This window comes from Geotrypetes seraphini, chromosome 5 (genome assembly GCF_902459505.1).
Source record: "Geotrypetes seraphini chromosome 5, aGeoSer1.1, whole genome shotgun sequence".
Classification (NCBI taxonomy): Eukaryota; Metazoa; Chordata; class Amphibia; order Gymnophiona; family Dermophiidae; genus Geotrypetes; species Geotrypetes seraphini.
The window spans coordinates 49626654-49650068 of record NC_047088.1 but is presented as its reverse complement, the minus strand read 5'-3'; positions in this window follow the sequence as shown (position 1 = coordinate 49650068).

Sequence of the window (23415 nt, the reverse complement as noted above, 5' to 3'; positions counted from 1 at the left end):
GACCACTGGTCTGATCCAGCAGCAACAATTCTTATGTTCTTATCTATTTTATATTATGTATGTACAAGATTGTTAACTGCATAGAATGTTGTGATTGACAAGTATAGAAGTCTTTTTATAAATAAATAAATACATAATATAATATATACTATTTAAATCAAACCTTAAGTTGACTTAACCACTCATTTTAACGTTAAGTGGCATCACTCCAAAGCAATCTTAGGAAGCGCCAGTTAAGTGCCTAGATGCAGCTCATTGAACACTATTTCTAGAAAAGCATCTGGGCATCAAGATTCCATTATAGAATACCTGCATAAATCGACATCTACATTCCTTCAATTAGCTCCACCCACTTACGCTATGTCAATAGCAGGCATAAATGCAAGCAGCTAAATGCAGCACTTTAGGTTGTTGTTTACAGAACTGTAAGTTACATTTTTTTAATGGAAGCCCTGCCTATGCTTTGGCTATGCTGGGCCCAGAGTTATATCCCCCTGCATTAATACACCAAGGTAGGGGTTCATAACCTGGGGTCTATGGATGGGTTTTAGGGGATCATTGAGGGTCAGATAAAAATTAACATGTATATTCACTATACAGTCCGGTTTTTGCCAGGTACTTGTGATTTGTATTGGCCTCCGTGAAGATGAGATACTAGGCTAGATAGACCATTGGTCTGATCTAGTAAGGCTATTCTTATGTTCTTATGCTATAAATATGGAACATATGGAAAGCAGCTTATTATGCTGCATATTTTTTGAAAACCAGCATATGAAATCCTTTATCTATGCTGGTTTTTACAAAAATGAATACTACTATTCAATGAGCATAAGTTTACTACTGGGCTTATTTGCATGAGTCCCATTAGAAAACCTACAAGCAGAAAATCACTGCTTCACATGAAATTTTGTGTGGATTACCGTATTTTCACCCATTTAACGCGCATACGTGTATAACACGCATACGCATATAGTGCACGGGTCCAAAGCATTTCAGTTAAAATTTTTTTTATATAGCACGCACATGCGTATACCGCGCATGCTGCTATAACCTCCTCCCACTCCCGCGTACTCTTCTGGCCTGTGAACCGGCATCCTCCCCCCCGCTTGCGTCACCCCCCCTCCCCCGCGATCCTACATCCCCCCCAGCACCGCAAAACATCTCTTACCTGATTGGGCACCAGCACCAATGCACAGGACGTGTCAGTGCCAGTGCCCGAAGATCCTCCCTCGTTGTTGCTGGGCTGGGCTGTGCTGGGCGGTGCGAGGGAGATCCTCCTTCTTCCTCGTGCCGGGCTGGACTGGGCTTTGAGCATTTGCGCATGCTCAAAGCCTTCTGGTCTCGCTCTCTCCGAGATTCTCATACTCAAAGCCCAGTCCAGCCCGGCACAAGGAAGAAGGAGGATCTCCCTCGCACCGCCCAGCACAGCACAGCCCAGCCCAGCCCAACAAGGGAGGATCTTCGGGCACTGGCACGTCCTGTGCATTGGTGCCGGTGCCGGTGCCCAATCGGGTAACAAATGTTTTGCGGGGCTTGGGGGGATGTAGGATCGTGAGGGAGGGGGGTGACGCGAGTGGGGGGATGATGCCAGATCGGAATGAAAAAAAAAAATTGTACAACGCGCTCACGCGTATAACGCGCAAGGTTATGCACGGTTTGTAAAAATCATGTATAACGCGCACGTTATATGCATGAAAATACGGTAGTACCACAGCCTCAAAGGTAGCAAAGATACTGCAATGTAAGGGAGTAAAAACGTAATAAAAGCCAATTTAGAGAAAAGTAAAAGCAATACTAATCAGTTATGTTTAGTGGATTTGACAAAAGTTCTCCCATGATCCGACTATTATTAAAATTTTCATAAAACGCCAATCCTAAATTCTAAGCATTTTACAGTACAAAAATGGGGGAAACAATCAAGAGTCTAATTAAAAACAATAGAGACATAACGTACGATAAAAGAGGAAAGTGGGGAGAACTACAATATTTAAAAGAAAAGCAAACAAAGAAGGTAAAAACAAAAGGGGGTTGAGGAGAGATCAGAGAAGTAATCGATCAGTGCGATTAAAGGGCAGTTTGTACACAAGGTACTTGGACAACAAAACTTAATTCTTTCTCTTTACTTCAATCTGCAAAGTTGCCAAAAAATGTGTTATTTCTGGTTGTGTGGGAAAAAGGAACGTGTGCGAATGGCTCTGCTGTACCCTGACTCTGCTCGGCAGACCCAGAGGTTATTTTTGTAGGAAGATGTGAACACTGCACGTGCTGCATGACCACAAGCCTTAGTCTAACAGGGCTGCATGTTTCAAGTTTCAAGTTTTATTACCATTTGATGAATCGCCTATACAAACTTTCTAAGCGATGAACAGTTTTATAAAAAACAACAATTTAGAGGACAAACAGCTTTAAAACACAAGTAAAAAGCTAATATACTTATAACACTTAACAAATTTCATCATACATGTGGATTAAGGACAGGCATGATATAAGAGAATAGGAGGGGAAAAGTTACAATTCTCTCAGGTAGAAAAAACATAAAAGAGGAAAGAACAAGAGGAAGGGAAAAATTGAATTCTGGATTAAGTTAACAGGTCTCAGAATTTAATTGTTAAAAGCATCATTAAATAAGAAAGTTTTTAGAAGTTTTTTAAAGGAAATAAGATCTTTTTCTTTTCTGATATAGAGTGGCAATGAATTCCACAATTGTGGAGCTATAACAGAAAACATGTCATCTCTTCTTGTGCCCACAATTTTCAAGGAAGGGACAGTTAACAGGTCTAGTGATGATGATCGAAGAGAACGAGGGGCATAATAAGGAATGATCATTCTAGACATAAATTGAGGTTCATTGAAAGTTAGTATTTTGAATACCAGGAATAATATCTTAAAGGTAATACGGTGGCTGATAGGAAGCCAATGGGAATTGATTAATAGTGGTGTAACATGGTCGTATTTTTTTGCTTTATGAATAAGTTTTATTGCAGTATTTTGAATTAACATCAATAATTACTCCTAAAATTTTTAACATAGGTACTGATTCTATTATCAAGTACAAATGAGGATCTCGGCATGCATTCCAAGGACCTGGCCTCTGCCTATAATGGGCCCCAGGGGGCTCTTACTTACCTCAGGACAAAGAGCAGATATGCAGAAGACTGCACATCCCCCACTGAGCTGAGAGAATGAGGGCTGAGAGGGACTGGACCTATTTCCGCAGAGACGTGCAAGGTCACAATGTGAGAGACACACTGTGCCCTTCCCGGTAACCCCCCCTACCCCACTGGAAAAAGCATACCCAAAGTCATTCTACCAAGAACGCCGTCTGACACAACACTAATTTTGCCCTGAACTTAATCAGGCATCCAGTATTATTTCTGAAATGGACTGTCTGACACCTAGAGAGTCCCCAGCAGATGGTGAAAGACTAAAGGCTACTTCTAATGGGATGAAGTGCTCTTTTATTTGTAATATTAAACTCTCAGTTCTATATGCTATCACATGTCCTATAGAATGACAACCATATGAATGTCTAATGCTGATCTTATCCCCTTCCACATATATTAGCTATTGTTTGGTTAAGTCATTTGCTCCAAACAGATACAATTAGGTCAAAATCTTTCTATATTACCATATTGACTTTTATCTATTAGAAATACCATGAAACTGGTATGTTAAGATACTTTGCTTGTTATTTTTAATTCTAACAGAACATCAACCACATCAGCCTAAAGTTGCAATAAAGTTATACTGTATATTACAATGGACCCAAACCTGTCATGGGGGATCCCCAGCCAGTTGGGTTTTCCGTGACTATGAATGAAATACATTTGCATCCAATGGAGATAGTGTATACGAGTCTATCTCATGACTATTCATAGTAATAATAATTATAATAATCATTTATTTTTATATACCGCCATACCCGGAAGTTCTAGGTGGTTCACAACAATTTAAACATGATACATACAATGCAAATCATTTAAAATTCAGCAAGTTAGATACATACGATGTAGGAGGAAACAATTTTAAAATGAATAAAAGATAGGAAGTTAAATATTAAGATACATTAAGAACCCTGCCTATTGAATAACTGAGTTTTTATTTGTTTTCTGAAATCAAGATAAGAGGAGGCTTTTAACACAGTTTTGGCAAGCCATGAATTCAATTTGGCTGCCTGAAAAGAAAAGGTTCCCTCTAGGAACCTTTTGTAATAACAAGATTTTATTGAGGGATATGCAAACAAGTGTATTCTTCGAGATCTCTTGTTAGTATAATTCAAAGTAAAATGAGGAATAAGATAACCTGGTAGCATTCCAAATACTGTTTTATAGCAAACGCATGAGAACTTAAATAAAACTCTGGATTCCAATGGCAACCAGTGAAGCTTTTGATAAAAAGGGGTAACATGCTCTCATTTCTTTAAATCAAAAATAAGGCGAACTGCCATGTTCTGAACCACCCTCAATTTTCTGAGAATTTTCTTGAAAGCACCCAAGTAAATGCAGTAATCAAGTATACTCAGAATGGAAGATTGGACTAACAGGCGAAAAGAGGCTTCGTCAAAGTACTTCTTAATGGTGCGGAGTTTCCAGAGCACAGAGATACTTTTCATAAATACTAAATCAGAATGTTTATCCAATGTAAGGTGTTTATCCAGAGTTACTCCCAATATTTTTAAGGATTGTTCAGTATTATAATCCATCCCATTTAGTTTCCTTGGTTTTATCGTTAGGAGCTGCAAGGAAAAATTTAGTTTTCTCTGTGTTTAATTTCAATTTGAAAGCAGTCATCCAAAGTTCAACCTGATTTAAAATAATTGATAAAGAATTTATGAACTCGGATGAGAGACAAATTAGTGGAAAACCCATGCTAACTGGGAATCCTCCTGGACATGTTTGGGAATCACTGATCTACATAAGAACATAAGAATAGCCTTACTGGGTCAGACCAATGGTCTATCAAGTCTAGTAGCTCGTTTTCACGGTGGCCAATCCAGGTCACTAGTATCTAGCCAAAACCCAAAGAGTAGCAACATTCCATGCTACTGATCCAGGGCAAGCAGTGGCTTCCCCCATGTTTTTCTCAATAACAGACTATGGACTTTTCCTCCAGGAACTTGTCCAAACCTTTCATTAAACTATACCTAATGTCTCTGAAAGTGTCAAACACCCATGGCTCTTAGGGCTCCTTTTACTAAGGTGCACTAGTGTTTTTAGCGCACGCAGGATATTACTGTGCGCTACACAGCTAGAACTAACGCAAGCTCAATGCTGGCATTAGCGTCTAGCACGCACGGCAATGTAGCATGCGCTATTCCACGCGTTAATGCCCTAACGCAGCTTCGTTAAAGGAGCCCTTAGTTAGGTAGATAGTTCTAAGAAACGTTCACTATGTTTTAACAACGAAGTGCATAAAACAAAGAGATTAGGAACATGCTACAAAAGGCATGACAGGAATCCCTAAAAATAGAAGGTAGAACTAAATGTAGGGGCTATGTTTGAGAATATAATCTATCAGTTATTAAACCATGCATATCCCCCCCCCCCTTAGACCTCCTTTTAGTAAGCTGAGTGTTTTGCAGTTACCATATACTGTATTGTTAGCCAAAATTAACTAGCGGGGATGAGTTCAGCATCTACCAATGAGTAAATACAGCAACAACATACTTTAGAGGTGGCTTTTAGAAAGGATATACAAATGAGAATTTTGACATACGGGTTAGGATGCTTCAACTTCTGCTGGGAACAGGATCTGCCAACACGGAGCATGTTCTACAATATATGGCAAAATGAACCATTTGCGTGCTGGTTGCACGTAGCAAGAGCACCAATTTTAGAGCCATAACCATCTGGGGGAGGGGAGGTTACATAATGGCGGAGGGGGGTTCACATTGTGACCAAGTGGGCTCCGTTCTGCCTTGGTCATGTTATTTTCTTGGCTTTCCACCAGGGGGAGCCGGTGGGCTTAGGTGCTCCTCTGGTTGATGCTATCTAGGTCGCCACCGGGGGGGGAGTCCAAGGGCGGAGGTAATTCCTACTGACTTGGCTAGAGCAGGGCGTGGTCTTTACTCGAAAAGACTGCCAGCTGGGACAAGGAAGAGGCAAGAGAGGTGAAGGATCTGGTCTCTCTCAGTAGGACTCCCCAAGCCTTGGCAGAGGCAAAGGCAGTTCAACCTATGCTGGTATTGGACTCAGGAAACTTTCGGGATTTGGCATACTTTGAAGAAAGCCACGACGTGGGATTAATAAGGAAACCTTCCTGAGGAGTTTAGTATCCACCTGCAACCAACAGTGAGTTTGTGTTTTTGGAAACTGTTGGGTTTTGCTTTGTTTGGACTTTCTTTGTTGAGCGCTGCAGTATTTTTATGTTTAAATACCTGAAGCTGGGAGTTCTCTTTTTAGGGTGAGGTTTCTTAACATCCTGGGAAGGGATTTTTGGATAGCTACTTTAAAAGCTGTTATTGTAAGACAAACCTGGAGACACTCCTAATTCACCCAGCAGTGCTTCCTAAATCTGCTGGAGGCTTCAGGGGAAGGACTTTAAGCAGTGCCAAGAACTGAGCCAAGCACTTTTGGTAATAGTTTACCCTGTTTGGGAGCAGGCTTAGAGCACAGTGTATTTGTTAGCTCTGAGGAGAGCCAGTGCTCATGAACAGTACTTTCTTGCTGTGTTGGAAAAGAAGAACACTGATCTTTATTTTTCTTGGAGCTATTTAGTTTTGGCTTTATGTTTTGTTTTTGAACAAGAATCAATGCCTATTGTTTGATGATGCCATCCCTGACTTTATTCATTGGCAATTAAAAGTGATATATTTTGGATTGAACCGCAGTAGCAGTGGGTTTAATTTTGGTTCCTGTTTTTCTTTGGTTAGTCCGATCCTGCAGGGTGACTCCAGTCCGGGTCACACGCTATCTGGATTTTTCTTTGCAACCACTGGGGGTGCTCTAGAGTCCTGTTCGGTACCCCAGGGTTGCTACAACATAAACATGTTTGTTCTGAAAAACCACATCAAAAAAGAGAGGAATCTCCCTGTAATAAGTAACACTTGGCAACAACCCGGGAGATCAGAAATACCATGCAACGGAGGGAAAAAAAGGCCTCAGAAGCCTGTCATCTGATGCAGTAATACATTCCACTGCTAATTCACTTTGAGACTGGAAATCATTCACTAGCCCAAAAAACCTCCATTATTGGAAATCTTTAATCATATTCTGAATACAACAAAATCATCAGAAATTATCTTTTGAAGATCCCCAGGCAGGTCCTTTTGAAAGGACCTTAGCATTTCAGGCAGGCAAATTACAATGTTGGCTCGGTGAATGTCTTCATCATGCCATGTCTTACTGTTCTTTTTGAAAATTAATAAAGACTGCTTTGTTTGACAAATTTATCACATTGTAATTATTTTATTAACTTTTAATCCTGGTTTTTTCAATCTTATGACAATCTTATGTACTTCGATGATTGTTCAATCTCTTATGGTGTGAACTGCCTAGAACTCCTGGGTAATGGCGGTATAGAAGAATAAATTTATTATTATTATTATTATCACCCTTTCTAGAATTAAACACTTATTTTTCCCAAGCTATTACAGAGTCCAATATCCTTTGCCAGTTTCATGTTTGAGGGGCAGAATCCAATGGAAAAAAGAAGAATGAGCATGGTCTTTAAAACCCACTTTAATAGCAACCGATGGTGCAGAACATGCATAGAAAAGTCAATCAATCATAAAAACATCTGGCAAGTCATGGACTCGCTATGCAACACGTTTCGGCTAAAATGCCTGCATCAGGAGTCCTTGATAATAAACTAAATATGAAAGCCAATTTCATAAGGATAAGAGCGTAGAAGGAGCAAATAACACTGTCTCCATTGCTGTTGTTGGTGTCACATTTGAGGGGGCCATCAACCACAGGGAAATTTAAGGAGGTGATTTTTACTGATCTATCCAATGGAGCACTGTTCTCTTCAAACACTTTACTGAAACCTAGACTTCCCAGGGAGCAGGTATAAATCTCAAAGTCATGGGAATGCTAGTAAGCTGGCAGACAAGATGACAGTTTAAAGCAGAGCTCCTCCAGAAACTTGGATGAAACTCATTTCTCTGCCACTCTGAACTGCAATTTCAATATCTTCCTTTGTACTGATGTTGATTCTACTATGTCTACATCTTAGCCAACAAAGACCCCCTTTTATCAAGTCGTGCTAGGGATTTTTTTTTTTTAACTTTCTTTATTTATAATTTTAAGATTAGCAACAATACAAGTCAATAAAGGAAAACATACAATGTAAACTGAAATTAAATTAACATTCCAAATTGTGTAAAGGATATCAACTTATACAATGTATTGTTAATCCATAATTTTGGAGATGAAGCTGAAGAAAAAACTGAAATAAGGCAACCAAGAAACTAAGTATCAGGCAAACTAAAGAGGCAATCTGACTGCTCATAAACAATTCTTTGTGAGCTAACTTGAGAATAGAGAAGCTCATGAAAACTCTCTATCAGAAATGAATTTAGATAACTGCTGTGGATCATAAAACACATATCTATTACCTCCAAATGTCATGACACACTTATAGGGATATCTTAGGACAAAGGTTGCCCCTAACTGTACAGCCTGAGGTCTCAATATAAGAAACTGCTTTCTTTTTTTCTGGGTCGAACGAGATACATCAGGATACATTCTTATTATATTTAGTCAAAAATGGAACATCTTTATGCTTAAAAAACATCTTAAGCATCCAATCCCTATCTGAATCAATTGCAAACTGTACTATTAGTGTAGCAGGGACCTGAGCCTTAGTATCGGGCCTCTCAAGAAACTGTGTCAAATCTAAATTATTTGCAGATAAATTCTGCTGGTTTGGATTTTTAGATTTAGCTCTCGTTAGCAGGTAATATATTTTTGAGAGAGGTGGATATGAGGTTTCTGGTACCTTCAAAATTTCAGACAAATATCTTTTAAACATAGCTAGTGCAGTTATAGGTTGGACTTTCAGAAAATTAATAATCCGGAGATTACATCTCCTAACAGAGTTTTCCAACATTTCCTGTTTAAAGTGCAAACTAGACTGTCCTTGACTCAAGTCAGAGCTTGTACTTCCAACGTTTTTATTTTGGTCTCAATGTCACACGTTTTATTCTCCAGACTTGATACTTTATTTTTAAGTTCCAAATTTTCTGAACGTGCTAGGAATTTTTATTGCTGGCTACTGTAGTAAAAGCGCCAACGTTCATAGGGATTCTATGAGCATCGGAGCTTTAACCGCAATGGCCGGCGATAAAAAAAATCCTAACATGGCTTGATAAAAGGGGGCCTAAATTGTACGAAAAATGATCAAACCCCTTTATGCATGTGACTTTACAAGAACTTCAGCATATCAAGGATCCTAGAGGAAAAGTTCATAGTCTGCTGTTGAGACAGACATAGGGGAAGCCACTGCTTGACCTGAATCAGTAGCATGGAATGCTTCTATTAATTGGGGTTTTGCCAGGTACTTGTGACTTGGATTGGCCTCCTTGAAGATGGAATACTGGACTTGCTGGACCATAGGTCTGACCCATTAAGGCTATACTTATGTTCTTATCCCTCTGGCTGGACTTTCTACTATAGAGGTACGGGGATGGGGGCAGGGCACTTAGAATACCACCTGTGCTTGTGCCTCAGTAGTTTCAGTGCAGAGTTGCAGCGTCTCTGTGATCAAGGGCTGCAAAACAGTCATGTTTCTAGGATGTTTAAAATATTTTGATAACGAATACGCATAAGATCTGTTTGCATGCAGTTCCTCCATACTCGTTCTGAAAATCCTGAAAGCCCATCTGGATCTTGGCCCTGTATTAGGGGTCCATTTATTAAACTGTGGTAAAAATAGGCCTTAACTTGCACTTAGCCAGGTGTTTCCTGCACACTAAGATCATTTCTGCCATGACAGTAAAAATCCTGATTTTCTATTTTTTTTGCATAATGTTGCCATTAGTGCACAGCCATTTATAAAAATTACCCCATGAACACACTTAACCACCATCTATTTTATAGGCAATAAGGCCCAGATTCTATAAATGACACCTAAAGACAGGCACCTAGATCTGTGCACCTAGTTGATCAATGTACCTAACTTAATTTTCTTAATTGAAAATGCCATTAAAAAAACAATTTTAAAAAATATTAAAAAATAATTATCTAGTAGGGGCCTAAATCAGTAGGTGCCTACCACTTCAAGGTGCCTAGTAGGAAGTAAGTGTGGTTAGGGGCAGATTATGGGCAGATTTTGGGTGTGGTTTGACTTAGGCTTGGTAGGCCTAACTTAGGCACACTCATTTATGCCAAGAAACCCTGGCCTAAATGGGAGTGCACCTAAGATATGATCGCCTACCAGCTCCTAAGACTGTTTAGGTATTGCTAGGTGCAAGTCTATAAACAGTACCCAGAGGATGATTGACAATCACGGTCAACAGCACCTACGACATAGGCGCCATTTAGAGAATTGGGGGCTTAAGTGCCCCAGTGTTATCTGTATACTAACTTGTTAGCGCACAGTAATGTAGATGCACTAATGGGTTACAGTAGGAAGGTCAGCTCTCTGCCCCTGATATAATCCTTCAAAAAATGTTGGTGATATTACTGTGCACATTTTCTAAAACTGCCATCTAATGTTGTAGTGTGTCTCCCGGTACTCCATTTTTCGTTGTGTTAGGTACATGTGAGCACTTAAAGGACCACATGACCTACCCCTCTCACGCTTCTAAGACTGTGGCTCCCTCCTTACGGCTTGCATACTTTTTCCTTATAGGCTCTTTCCTCATGGCGTCTATACAGTTCTCCTGCACGTACTTATTGTATATATTACATGTATTTTGCTGCATGTACTTACTGCTGCATGTACTACGGCATGCACTTATGTGCGTCCTTATTCCTTGTACTTATTGTACTTTATTCTCTTTGTACATGTTGCATGTATTTTTTTTTTTGCTCCCTTTACTTAAATTGTAGACGTATAACCAGCATGTTACTGTTTATAATTGCTTTGCTCGTTTTGTTATCAACTGCACTGTTTGTACTGAATCTATCTGTTGTGAACCGCCTAGAACTCCCTGGGTATGGCGGTATACAAAATAAAAATTATTATTATTATTATTTATTTTAAATTGCATATATTTGTAATGCATGTTTGTTTCTATTTTAACTATATATAGTAGACTCTGTGTTAACTGGAATTCAAGCAACCAGAACTCTCAAGCAACCTGGAAAAAAAAATATCAAAGAAATACTATAATATTTTAAATAAAAATTAAAATAAAATCAATTTCTGGTGGAAATTTAAGTGTAAACATGGCACGCCACACCTGAGTACACCCATACTTTGCCTACCACATGTCCGGTAGTTTGTCTGGAACAGTTTATAGTATGGCATAGTATGGGTATAATATTAGTTAGGCCTATTTTTAATAGCAAGTCAGTAACCAGAAACGACATTTATCTGGCATCTATCAATCCCCATAGGTGCCAGTTAACTGAGAGTCTACTGTATTGATATATTTTGTATTTGTAAGTTGACTTGATGCCCTAAGCAAAAAGAGGCAGATCATAGAAAATCAACTAAAAAAGCTTATTTTAATCTGAATTTGTACTGAAAAGAGATCGTAGACATTTTTGTTTTCTGAGGAGAGATGTCACTTTCTAAGGCGTCAAAATGTGTCTGTCGATGTGGCGCAAGCCAGTTAAAGGTGCTTTCTACAACCAAGGGAGGATATACTTGGTGTTAATGCTTTATTTTCACTCTATTATCCAGCCAAGTGTAAAATTGCTTTCTCCAGGAACAGTTATATATTTTATGATTCTGACCGAGTGATTTCTTTTCTCAAGGATAAGCAACCTAAAGTTAATTCTAACTCTGTTTGGGAATGCTAGTCTTCTCCTGAGTACTCTGATTTATTGGATGCATGAACTACGCATGAGCAACCAGGTATGATCTTAATTATGTTTCCACATAATGATCTTAATTATGGCAGTTTAGTCTGTTTTCCTTGGCATTCTCTTGGAAAATTTTGATTGGATGCTGGGCACTTTATTAAATCAGTGCCACAGCCATTTACAAAATTCTTTGTGCTCCTATGGACCATTCTGGGTGTGTGAGTTTATCACGTTCTTTTTAGACTTTAAACATTAACACTACGTATTTTAAAAAATCTGATACCTAACGGTGTACTGTGAATGTTTTTAGTACTTATTATGGTTTCATTCTTTTTATATTGTTTTAACTATAAATATTCACTTTTTTATTATTAATTAGTTACTTTTATAGATAGGTTGATATTAAATAGTGTATTCTGATGAGAATTTTTAGTAGTTGCTCTGTAATTGAGCATTATTATTATCTAACTTAAAAGATTAACTTAAAAGTCTGGTTTCAATTTTTAAATACTATCATATGTAGGATTAATACTAATTAATTAGATTTCATATTATTTTCACTATTTTTATTAATTAACTATGGATTTTTATTATTGATTATGCTGTATATTGCTTTTTACGTATTGTCATTCAGCATGTGTTCATTCATTCATTTTTACCTTTGGATTTAAATAATTCAGTTCAAAATGGATATAATATACCAGTTATTGTTAGTAATAGGAGATTCTTTTGTAGAAAAATTTTAAAACAAAGGAATCTGAAGGTGTTAAGACCCTGAGGACCACCTGTCTAAATCTTTAATTGATGCTCATACTCCTGTTCCATCTTTTTATTGTAATGCTCGATCGATATGTAATAAGTAACAGATTATTCATGATCTAATTATTGACAATGATATAGGTCTGTTGTTTATTATGGAAACATGGCTGCCTGAAGGAGATACTTTCATTGAGCTGGAATTGCTTCCTCCTGGTTTTAAAGGATTGTTTACATCTAGGTTGGAAAAACGGTGAGATGGCTTAGCAGTTATTTTCCATACGTTTTAAAATGTTAGTCTAATAGAGAAAGATAATAGTCCTAACTTGGAATACATGATTTTATCTATAAATGATGAATTAAAATCCCATCCCTTAGGTATAGTTTTATTTTATCGGCCTCCTGGACCTTGGAATAAGTCTGTAAATCTTCTTCTAGAGACTATTCTAAACACTTCATTAAAATTTCCTAGATTATTATTAGTTGGTGATTTTAATCTACATCTTAAGGTTGAGAATAAAAATGATGTAATTAGTTTTAAATCTTTTTTAAATTCTTTAAATTTTAACTTCTCACCAGTTACTACTCATGTTCTTGGCCATGCTTTAGACATTATCTGCTATACAGATTCTGATTATTTAAGATCTTCAATTTCGGAAATCGAATGGCTTAGACAGCCATGAATGGATCATTTCTTGGGATGTTTTAGAATTCCTATTTTTATGTCTAAGATTTGTAATGAACCGTTGAAAGAAACAATTAAAATATGGAGTAAGATCAATCCTGACAGTTTTTGGCTACAGTTAGAACAAAATTTACCTGATTCTCCTTATGAATTTAATGTAGATAGATCTGTAGAAATTTGGACTACAAAATCTGAATCAGTTTTTGAATCACTAGCCCCCATTAAAACGAAAAAGATCTCTTATAAACAAAAAGCTCCTTGGTATTCTCAGTACCATCGTCAACTTAAGCAGATATGTAGAAAGTTAGAAAGAAAGTGGAAGAAAAGTAATGCAGAAATAGATAGAATAAAGTGGAGAAGAAATATAATGATGAGATCATTAAAGCTAGAAAAATATATTATGACAATAAAATTAATACAGCAAAGGATCAAAGTAAGGCTTTATTTTTATTACGGAAATCAATAACAACAACACCAGAACAGATGGATAAATCTATCAAACCCTCTGTAGAAGATTTAGCTACTTTTTTCAATGACAAAATTTTTAAAATAAGGTCATCATTTTCTAATATTTCAGTGCCTATTAATTTACCTTGTAACAAAAATTCCTTTAATGAGATTCCAGTTGATTCCAGATATTGGCACTCTTTTGATGCAATAACAGAATACCAACTCCTGCAGCTTTGTACTAAATTTGGTCAGAAAGAATGCTTGCTCGATCCAGTCCCTTCATATGTTTTCTGTAACATCCCTACATATGTTATTTCTTGGTTTACAATGTTGATTAATTATATTCTTACCAGTGGTTTCTTTACATCCATTATTTAAAAATTCTGAATTAGATCTAACACTAGCCCTTAATTATCATCCTGTTGCAAATATACCATTGTTAACAAAGATTCTGTAATCTATTGTTTCAAAGCAATTATCAGAATATTTGGATGAATATTCTATACTTCTTCCATTTCAACATGGATTTCGTCCAAACTATAGTACTGAAACTCTTCTTATTTCATTGGTTGCAAACCACATAGAACTTCATGGTCCTGCGGTATATAAACTGCTATTATTATTATTATCTAGTTCATGGCCGTTGTGCTGTTTTGTTGCAGTTTGATCTTTTGGTAGCTTTCGATGTCGTGGACCATGATATTCTTATACAACTTTTGATTAATATTGGTCTAGATCAGTGGTTCCCAACCCTGTCCTGGAGGAACACCAGGCCAATTGGGTTTTCAGGCTAGCCCTAATGAATATGCATGAAGCAAATTTGCATGCCTATCACTTCCATCATATGCAAATCTCTCTCATGCATATTCATTAGGGCTAGCCTGAAAACCCGATTGGCCTGGTGTTCCTCCAGGACAGGGTTGGGAATCACTGGTCTAGATCAAGAAGTTTTAAATTGGTTCAACGGTTTCTTGAAATTACGATCAATCAAGTACATGCTGAGAATAAATTCTCCCCATCCTGGTCTCCTGTATATGGAGTACCTCAGGGTTCTCCATTGTCCCCCATATTATTTAATATATATATATATGATGACAAAGAAATATCTAAAATTATCCATCTCAGAATCGATTTTTATGTATGCTGACAATATTTTCACCTTATTTGAAGTTGATCCATCATTGTCAAATTTAACAGCAGAAATCAGTTCTTGTATCTCAAGACTTCAAGATTGTGCCTCTTTTGTGCTTATGAAGTTAAATACCACTAAAACCAAACTGTTATGGTTTGGTCCTGTAACACAGAATTTACCTTCTTCTATAAGACTAAGCTCGGGTGAAGCCTTGAAGATTGAATTTTCATCTAGAATTCTTGGTTTTATTTTGGATTCCACTCTCTCTGACTAATCAAATCAATAACATATCTAAAAAGTGATTTTTTAGTTTACGGATGCTGAGGAGGGTTCATTGTTTTTTTTCATCAATATCACTTTACTATATTGGTCCAGACTATAATAGTAGCCTATTTGGACTATGCTAATTCCCATTACATTGGTTTAAGTAAATGTAACTTGAAGAGATTACAGTTTATTCAGAACACGGCTGCTAAACTGATTTTTGGTAAAAATAAATTTGATCGTCAGTCCATTATTGAGGGAACTGCATTGGCTTCCGATGTATTGGAGGGTTCAGTATAAATGTGTGAATATTGTTTTTAAGATTAAATTAAATGGGATTTTCTCCCCACTGTATTCCCTTTCTTTTAACTCTTACCGTTTCTGGTTTACTAGGAATATACACAAATTTAAATTAAAATTCCGTACTATTAGAGGGATTCAAACTTTAGGTAAGCTTTCACATTCTCTGGCATTTCTTATGGTGAAAGTATGGAATGATCTTCCACCAGATATTAGAATTTTTTCTTCATTGACGTCCTTTAGAAAAGTTTTAAAAACGTTTTATTTAAGAAATTTCTAACTGAGAATTGAAAAATGATGCATTTATTAGGTATCTTCTACTTTCTAGTTGATGACAGAAGGTTGATATTTACTGACTTTTTTTGGTTTATTATTGTTTATTAATGTCTCTTTAAGTTAAGCATTGTTAACCGGTTCGAGTCCCTCAAGGGACTAAAGATTAGATTAGATTAGTATATTGGAGTTATGGTGATATATATTCTGACCTTGTTTCCATTGCCTTCTTTGTAGACTTTTACTATTTATAGCTAAATTTCATTATTTTGAATACAAAACTAGTGATTTTTTTTATTATATTGCTGTATTTAGTTTAATTTTCTTATTTTTGTGGATAATTCTATTCAATGAGATCTTAAAATATGAATAAAATTAAAATAGGTGAATCAATCTAAAATATATATAGTTCCCCCTCCGTATTCACGGTTTCAGCAATCGCAACTTCGATTATTCACGATTTTTAGCATGCTGGCTCCTCCCCCCAAATTACAGTACAGTAGGCATTTTGAAAGCACAATCCGTCTTCTGGCAGATTCAGTGTTTCTGGCCTCTCCCCCAACTGTTATAACTTTCTCATATATTATTTGTGGTTTTATCATCTTCTTGATGTTTTTTAACAGAAAACCATGAATAACATATGAGATAGTTATTTGTGGTTTTTCCGTATTCGCTGGTCTGGTCATCCCCAATCACTGCAAATATGGAGGGAGAACTGTATATCATTCTCTGAAAACTAGTATAGTATATAAAGAAAACACCTTTTTTTGATGCTTTAATTCTTTTCAGGCTGAGGTATCTTTAATACCTTTTAGAACCATCAGTGAGTACCATCTGAAGCTGTATTGAAAACCATCACAGAAACACACTAACTCTGTATTGTAACACCATTACAGAAGCTCATATATTGTAACACCATCACACCACTCTGAATTGACTCCCCAATCATTAGTAGCTGTATAGAAGCTTTCAATAAACAATACAATGGTTCTCAGCCCAGTCATTGGGGCACAACCAGCCATTCAGGTTTTGAGAATATCCACATTGTGCATGAGATAGATTTGCATTCTACTCCTACTCCTACTCCTACTCCTACTCCTACTCCTAATTATTTCTATAGCGCTACCAGACGTATGCAGCGATGTACAGAGTCACAAAGAAGACAGTCCCTGTTCGAAAGAGCTTACAATCTAAACAGACAAGACAGACAATGTCATGGATACAGTTAAGGGGAATGGTTAATCTGCTGGCTGAGTTGGAAGGCAATGGGGAGTAGGGTTATGGATTAAAGGAGAAAGCCATGCAGTTTTTAGTGCGGTGAGTCGTGCTGAATGGCCCATGTTGCTCCCAACGTGGGTCATTCAGTGTGGCTCCCTGCACTAAAAACTGCAATCGCAGTTTGATAAAAGGGGGTATTAGTCTTGTATAAAAGGATCTCGACTCAGTTAACAGAAATTAAGTAAAAATAAGAAAAACACAAAAAAATAATACAGATACAGTGCTCCCCTGCAAATTTGTGGTCCCAGTCATTCACAGTATTTTCCGACCGCAAAGGGGAGGCAGGAAAGGGCAGATGGAGAGGCAGGAGAGAGCAGCTGGAGCACCGGCGAGTGAAGGAAATCACTCGTGGTATGCTCCGACTGCCTCTTCCTGTACTAAAGTCGGGCCTCACCAATCAGGGGCTCCGGCTGCCCTCTCCTGCCTCTCCAGCTGCCCTCTCCTGTCTCCCCTGCCTAAAAACCATATTCACGGTTTTTTTACATTCACGGGGGTTCCTGGAACGGAACCCCCCGAATATTGGGGGAGTAATGTATATAAATTTGCTACTCTGGAATGAGAATCTAAGTATCGTTGAAATAATAATGTTTTCATAGATTTCTGAAAACCTTGAAAAGAGGCAATCATTCTAACAGAAACAGGAATACCATTCCAAATCTCAGTCAGCCTGAACGAGAAAGACTGACACAACTTGCCAACAGACTTAATACCTTTCAATGAAGGAAAAGAAAGTTTAAATTTGTGCAAATTTCCTGAATCAGACAATCATATAGCATTCGTAGACAATGAAACAAAGGATAGAAAGGTAGTATATTTGAGTTTAAATGTTATACATGCACATTTAAATTGTATCCTATAAAATACCGAAAGCCAATGGAGTCGTTCAAATAATGGGTGAAAAGTTTGAACTGTATGTGTCTGAGGGAAAATAATTTGTGCTGCTGACTTTGAATACAGACTGAAGCAAGGAGATTTGATTTAATAGACCTGTTGCTGTTGAGATTGTGGAGAAGGGATTTAGTAATATGTTCAGGAAAGAAAGGATGAATTCTGGTGATGAAAAAGAATTCACAGTTTTTTTTAAAATTCTTTATTCATTTTTGAAATCCAATACATAGGGCTCCTTTTACAAAGGTGCACTAGGGCCTTAATGCACGCAATAGTGCGCGTTAAATTCCCGAGCGTGCTAGCCGCTAAAAACCCTGGCGCACCTTCGTAAAAGGAGCCCATAGTGCAATCAGATTAACAATCAAGTAATATAAAATACTGCACTCTATTCCAACAAATAATGTACAAATATTTAAACCCCCACCCCCCGCCCTGACCCTCCTCCCTGCCCCTCCTGGATGCGTACAACAATCTTTCATGAATTAAAGGGAAATAATGTTAATAATTACAGGTTTTACATATGTGTTTTTTACACATATGTAAAGAGAAGAATCAAAGATAACCTCAAGCTTACAAGTCAGGGATCTAGGAAGATGAATTTTTCATGTTGATTGCATTTAAATTTTTACATGCCATTAATACAGTACTTAGCTTAGCCCTATGATGCAGCCACTGATTACTGCCACAATCAGCTGAGTGGCAGCATCAAAGACCCTCCCCCAAAGTACCTTGACAGGAGGCAGTGGCGTACCTAGCATATGTGACACCCGGGGCCCATCATTTTTTTGACACCTTCATCTATATGAAAAATATGATTTTTAGTAACAATCCACATATCACAAAACAAGAGTGTACCTAAGAAAAGGCAGCATCTTAAACACTGCAGTGAGCACATACATTGTAAAAATAAACAAGTCAGATCCCACACAGTCAATTAATCCTGCAGTCAATGCCAACTGAAAACTCACGTTCTTTTCATACATACAGAACAGAGATACACCCTCGCCCAATATGGAATAATCACAAACTAAAAACAGAAATATGTAGACAAAAGTTAAACTGAATCGCCAAGAAACCAGACTCTGCATACAATGCAACACCACAAAAACAGTAACACATGTCCTCTAATATTGGGCAAAATATAAAGACAGTAGATGTAAATTTGAAAAAACTGATACATAACAATCACCACTTTACAAATTAACAAATAAAAATAAAACAAATAATGAGAAATAAGAAAATACCAATTTATTGGACTAATCCATTTTTCAATTAGCTTTCAGAGGCCAAATCTTTCTTCAGCACAGTACTGTTATGGTATCCTGTCCTGACCTGAGGAAAAGAGGGTTTTGTCCAAAAAATTGCCTTATTTTCATTTCCTATTTATAAAATGTTATCAATACAGTTACAATACTACTTGATTCTAAGTAAAGCAACAAAAAATCTTTCTACCTTTTGTCGTTTCTGCTTTAATCAACTTCTCTTTGCTCCCTTCCCCCTTCCCTATGCTCTGGCATCTCTCTCTTCTCCTTTCCTTCCTTCCTTCCCATTCCACCCCATGGTCTGGCATCTCTATCTCCTTCCCTTTTCTTCCCCCATACCCTGGCATCTCCCTCCTATCTCTCCCTAAGGCACCTCCTCTCCTTTTTTTCCCTCTGGTCTGGAATTTCGTCTCCTTTAGTTTCTCTTCCTTCTCCCCATGCCCTGGCATCTCTCTTCTCTCCTTCCGTCTCCCCCTCCCCCTCCATTATCTAGCATCTCTTCTCCTTTCTTTCTCTTCTTCCTTCCACCTGGTCTGGCATCTGCCTCCTCCCCCTCCCCCCTGACATCTGTCCACCCCCAATGTCTGGTAGCTCCTTTCCTTTCCTTTCCTCTCATGGTATTGGCATCTCTTTCCTCTTCCTTCCCTGGTGTTTCTTCCCCATTTCCTTTCAGCGTCCTCAGCCCACTCTCTCTCCATTTTCCTTCAGCACACGCACATAAAAACAAGCAAGTAATTTTATATAATTTTCATTCTATTCATTCATAGAAATTAAAGTCTAAATAATGCCAGTCACATAACAAAACATGATTTTACAAAAATAATTCCCTGCACAGTCAAGCCTGCAAGGATTATTGGATGTCTTTCAGCAGCTCCGCTCCCTCCCTCCCCCTTACCTTCGTGGCCAAGTCAAAATGATCTACCAACAATAAAATTTTTAAAACACAAAGCACACTGTACGCAGAGAAAATGTTAATTATCATTTATATTCTGCGGGTTTTCAAAGAGGTCAAGGCAGATGACTATATGCAATGTCACCTCAGTAACAACTATACAAAAATAGTTTTTTACCCTCCTTTTTTACTAAACTGCGATAGCGGTTTTTAGCGCAGGGAGTTGCGCTGAATGCCGCACGCTGCTCTCAATGCTCATAGGCTCCCTGCGCTAAAAACCGCTATTGCAGTTTAGTAAAAGGGGGGGCATAGTGCAAAATATAGACAGCATATATAAATTCTCAAAACGGACACATTTCGATCACTAAATTGAAAATAACATAATTTTTCCTACCTTTGTTTGGTAATTTCATCAGTATCTGGTTGCACTTTATTCTTCTGACTGTGCATCCAATATTTCTTCCCTTTTTTCAGCCTCCTGTATGCTTCCTCTCCTCCAGACCTCATTCTCTCTCCCAACTTTTTCTTTCTTTCTCCCTGCCCCCTGCTTTCTTTCTCTCTTCATGCCCCCTTTCTTTCTGTATGTCTGTCTTTCTCTCTCTCCGTGCCCCATTTCTTTCTTTGTTTCACCCTGCCCCTTCTTTCTTTCTCTCTCCATGCCCCCTTTCTTTCTGTATGTCTGTCTTTCTCTCTCTCTCCGTGCCCCCTTTCTTTTTTTCTGGCGCCCTGTCCCCCCCTTTCTTTCTTTCTCCCTGCCCTCCCCCATGCCACCGCCGGGGGAAACATGCTGCCACCGCCGGGGGGAAATAGGATGCCACTGCCGCCATCAGAAACAGACCGGTGCCAAGTTCTCCCTGCTTTTCTTCCCTGCGGGGCCGACCAACTCTCACCACCCGACGTCAATTCTAACGTCGGAGAGGACGTTCCGGGCCAGCCAGGCAGTGATTGGCTGGCCTAGAACATCCTCTCCGACGTCAGAATTGACGTCAGGTGGCGAGAGTTGGTCAGAAGAGAAGCAAGAAGATCTGGCCTGTTCCCCAATGGTGGCAGTGGCTTGGAGGAGGGCAGTGAGAAGGGAAGCAGGTTGAGCACCCCTGCTGTAGACGAGCCACGAGCAGCACTGAAGTGGCTAAAGAGCCGCATGCGGCTCGCGAGCCCGACCACTGCCTTAGGGAGAACACTGGAGGGTGGCCAGCTGTGCACCCCCTTGGGGCTTGCACCTGTGGCAGACCGCCCTCCCCCCGCCCACCCTTGGTACGCCACTGGCAGGAGGGATGCCTACTCCCTCCTGCTGCCAAACCCCCGAACCCCTCCCGAAGCAGCCGGGCATGAGGGATGCAGAACTGTGTCAAAAGCTCATGCTGGAGTAGTTAAAAAGGTATGGTGAAAGGGAATGGGGTGCACACACGGCAGGGGGGCAGGGAAGAGGGCAGGAGAGGGGCAACACTCATCTTTAATGTGCCACCGGCTAGAACATAAGATTTATCATACCGAGACAGACCAAAGGTCCATCAAGCTCAGTATCCTGTTTTCAACAGTAGACAACCCAGGTCATAAGTACCTGGCAAGATCCCAAAGAGTAAAACAGATTTGTATGCTGATTATTAGGAAATAAGTAGTAGATTTCCCTAAATCCATTTTAATAATGGCTTATGGACTTTTCTTTTAGGAAGTTATCCAAACCTTTTTAAACTCTGCTAAGATAACAACTTTCACCACATTATCTGGTAACAAATTCCAGAGTTTTATTACACATTAAGTGAAGAAATGTTTTCTCTGGTTTGTTTTAAATCTACTGCTTAGTAGCTTCATTGTATGCCCCCTAGTTCTAGTATTTTTGGAAACAGTAAGCAAGTGATTCACATATACCCATTCTACTCCATTCAGTATTCCATTTATTTACCCCAGAGGTTAGACTAGCCAGCCTGTGGTTCACAAGCTCCTCCTTACTTTCCCTTTTGTGGAGCAGGACCATATGTCCTCCAGTCTTTCAGACTGACTTTAAAGAAACATTGAAAAAGTTAAGAGAGCGGAGCCACCAGAACCTCCCTAAGTTCCTCAAACAAATTCATTCTATGAACAGAAACGAATACTAGACCCAAAATAAACTTCACTGGTACCTAAAATACTTTGCTACTGCTTAGTTCATCACTTATTAATGCACAGGTTAAAAAAGAAAACATTTAAAAATGAGTCACTTAAGAGAATATAATTTAGTGTGGACTTTCCTTGAACTAGTCTAATAAAAACAGAACAAAGGAAAAAGGAGCAAAAGCAATGAAGTTACCAGACAGTGGCACACGCAGAAACACAAATGCTCCATTTAGAATGCTCATAAACGACAATGGGAACGGTGCATGCTCTCATAATTTTATATCACCCTGTCTGCACTATTAAACAGTTGTTATAAAATATTAAACATTCATGCTAACTGCTCTGTGAAAACTGAAGATTTCAGTTCAGCTTTTTCTGAAACAATTATGGCATGTCATGCTACATTTACACGTGATCCAATTAGACTGAAAAATCTTGCTTTTTAAAAATTAAGAATTGATTCTTTTATGCATATCTGAAATTAACTAATTACTACTATAGTCATGCATATTTTCTTGAAACTTTTACATAGCATTGATCATTCTGTTATTAAGATTATATTGCAAAAATAAAGTGTGCTCTTTTATTATATGTTTAATATCTATTATACAAGTGAAATTCTTAGATTATGATGTACAGTACTCCCCCGGTCATTTGCGGTCGGCAATCCGCAGTCCCGGCCATTCGTGGTATTTTACAACTGGAACACGAAAGACTGCAACCGCGAATGATCGGGCAGGAGAGGGCAGCCGGAAAGAATAGCCGGAGCACCTGCGAGTGAAAAAAAATCACTTGCGATATGCTCCAACACGCAGCTCCTGATTGGTGAGGCCAGACTTTAGTGCAGGAAGAGGCGGTCGCGAGTGATTTCCTTCACTTGCAGGTGCTCTGGCTGCTCTCTCCTGCCTCTGTGGCTGCCCTCTCCTGTCTCCCCCACTAGTAACACTTACGGAAGTGACTTCATCCACACAAAGCTGGTCCAAGATTCCTCGCTGGAGCGCATGCCTCCTGTGAGGTGCCTGAATCACGTGCTTTTCTGTTCAGCGTATTCACGGTTTTTCTGTTCATCATTCTTCAGACTCACTGACGGGCCGGGCAGTGGCTGCTGCTGCTATGTTGCTGCCTATCCCCGCGTCTCCCCCACGAAAAACTGTATTCGTCGTTTTTCAAGATTCGCGGGGGTTCCTGGAACGGAACCCCCGCAAATATTGGGGGAGTTCTGTATT